The sequence below is a fragment of the Tamandua tetradactyla genome, chromosome 11 (genome assembly GCF_023851605.1).
Source record: "Tamandua tetradactyla isolate mTamTet1 chromosome 11, mTamTet1.pri, whole genome shotgun sequence".
Lineage (NCBI taxonomy): Eukaryota > Metazoa > Chordata > Mammalia > Pilosa > Myrmecophagidae > Tamandua > Tamandua tetradactyla.
Genome location: NC_135337.1, coordinates 50685193 through 50688156, shown reverse-complemented (window position 1 = coordinate 50688156; position 2964 = coordinate 50685193). Strand labels below are relative to the sequence as shown.

At 38.5% G+C, this 2964-nt stretch overlaps 1 non-coding gene across 1 annotated transcript; it reads left to right on the top strand.

Annotated features, from left to right (window-relative positions):
• The first annotated feature begins 2602 nt into the window (after positions 1-2602).
• On the top strand, positions 2603-2708 carry LOC143651046 (U6 spliceosomal RNA). Its single transcript, XR_013159793.1, has one exon. It is a non-coding gene; the product is annotated as a U6 spliceosomal RNA (small nuclear RNA).
• Positions 2709-2964: the final 256 nt, after the last annotated feature.

Sequence of the window (2964 nt, the reverse complement as noted above, 5' to 3'; positions counted from 1 at the left end):
GCTCTTCCATTTCTGATATATTGCATTCAGGCAGCTTACAAACTAAATATCTCTATATTAGTTTTCCATTGCTGCTGTAATAAATTGCCACAAATTTGGTAACTTAAAGAATGAAGATTTATTATCATACAGTTCTGGAGGTGAGATCCAGAATGGGTCTCAAAATGTCAACAAGGCTGTGTTCTTTTCCAAAGGCTCTAGGTAAGAATCCATTTTATTAACTTTTCCAGATTCTAGAAGTCACCCACATTCCTTGGTTCTTGGTCCACTTCCATTTCAAAAGCAGCAACAGCAGATTAAATCCTTCTCACATCAAATCACTTTGACTTCTGCTCCCATCATCACTTCTCCTCTGACTCTGACTCCTCTTCTGCCTCTCTCTTCTACTTTTTTTTAAACTTTTTTTATTGTATAGTATAACATATATACAAAGCAAAGAAATAGAAAAGCAATAGTTTTCAAAGGACTCTTCAAAAAGTGGTTACAGGATAGATTCCGGAGTTTGTCATGGGCTACCATATGATCCTCTCACATTTTTCCTTCTAGCTGCTCCAGAATATAGGAGGCTACAGGGCTTAAATACTTTTTTATCATCACAATAGATTTTTTTTCCTTCTTTTTTTTGTGAACAATAACATATACACAAAAAAGCTATGAATTTCAAAGCACAGCACCACAATAAGTTGTAGAACATATTTCAGACTTTGACATGGGTTACAATTTCACAATTTTAGGTTTTTAATTCTAGCTGCTTTAAAATACTGGAGACTAAAAGATATATCAATTTAAAGATTCAGCATTCATATTCATTTGTTAAGTCCTATCTTCTATGTATAATTCCACCATCACCTTTGATCTTTCCATCCCTCTCTTTAGGGGTGTTTGGGCTATGGAAATTCTAAATTTTTGACATTGGAAGCCTCTGTCACTAATATGGGGTAGGGAGATGGAACTACCTGATGTTCTGAAGAGGCTGGGCTAGAAGATTTCAAGACTCATCTGGACCAGGGACCCATCTGGAGGTTGTAGGTTCCTAGCAAGTTACTCTAGTGCCTGGAACCCTTGTGGAATCTTATATATTACCCTAGGTGTTCTTTAGGATTGGCTGTAATGGTCCTGGTTGGGGGTTGGCAAGTTATGATAGGTAGCAAGGTCCACCTGGAGCTTGCATAAGAGCAACCTCCAGAGTAGCCTCTCAACTCTATTTAAACTCTCTCTCTGCCACTGATAATTAATTACACTTATTTCCCCCATAATTGTTGATCCCACCATGCTAGGTCTGGATTCATCCCTGGGAGTCCTCCCCCACATTGCCAGGGAGGCATTCCCCCTTGGATGTCATGTCCCATGTAGGGGGGAGGGCAATGATTTCACTTGTAGAGTTGGGCTTAGAGAGACTGGGGCCACATCTGAACAACAACAGAGGTCCTCCAGAAGTAACTCTTAGGCATGCCTACAGGTAGTCTAAGCTTCTATGCTACCTACATAAGATTGACAAGAGTAAGCCTATTGATCAAGGGCATGGCCTATTGATTTGGGTGTCCCTGAAGTTTGACACAGTATTAGGAGATTCCCTGATGGTAAGATTTAATATTTCCAATAGTGTTTCTCCCCTCCCTCAGGGGACTTTGCCAACACTTTTTGATTATCTGCTTAATATACTGTAGAATGTTTCCAGGCATTACAAAAACCTATACTGGATTAAAGGACCTCTTTCTTATTCTGGGCTTCCTGTGTTTCAGCTGTTCAAATGAGTGATACAGATAGGTTGAATTAGATAATGCCCAACTGAAAATTTCAGTTCCAGAGCAAATAAACCTTTCTTCCATTGGTCTCAAAGAGCACGTGTGGTTCTAAAATATAGACACTCTCTTCCTTACCCCTATGTTCTGAATTACCCCTATGTTCTAAATTACTTTAACCCCAACCTGTTCGGCTTTGTTCTTGTCTCTAAATGTCAGGTGATATATATAAAACAGCCTCTCAGAATCCAGAAATAATAATCACCACTCCAGACCTAATGTGCCTGCTCTAAAAGCTTACAATCTAGGCCCCTGTTTTCTTATAAGCATTTTCTAAAGATGACCTTATCATTGTTGTGGTTGTTTTTTATCTGTCTTATTTTGTCTCATCAATCTCTTCTACTTTTAAAGGAAATGGACATCTTTAGGAGGCCGTTATACTGCCTTCCGTAGTCATCCCAGCTGTGGACCTATAGTCATTCGAAACAATAAATTTCCCTTTTGTTAAAGTCTAAGTAATTTGAAGTTGGGTTTGATTTATTCACCATAATCTCCCCATTACCATTTAGCACAGTGCCTGAAATATAGTATATGCTTGATAAATACTGATGAAAGAATGTTTCAATAAACATTGATAGGGTCCAGATAGTTTAGGCCAGTGGTTTTCAAACTATATCTCGCAGATCCCTAACGTTTCGGGGCAATGCCTCAGGGGCCATTTGAGGTGGGAAAAGAGAACCGCTGAGCAGGAGATTAAGTTGGATCCTTTCTCCTAGCCTAATTTCAGTGAGAACCATTTGTCTTTATTTATTCTATATTTGAGATTCTGCTTAAACTTTTATTCATAAGAAGAGACTCTAGTGCTCACTTTGGCAGCATATATACTAAAACTGGAGTGATACAGAGAAGATTAACATGGCCCTGCACAAGCATGACACTCAAATTCATGAAGCATTCAATATTTTTAACTACCATTAGATATTTCATACCTACTAGAATGGCCACTATTTAAAAAACAAACAAACAAAAACAAAAAACTCCAAGTGCTGAAGAGGATGTTGAGAAATAGGAACACTTATTCACTGCTGGTGGGAATATAGGAATGCTACAGCCTCTGTGGAAGACAATTTGGCAATTCCTTAGAAAGTCAATGCCATATGACCCAGTAATCCTGCTGCTTGATAAAGTCTCAGAAGAATTTAAAGAAGGGGCACAAAGAGAC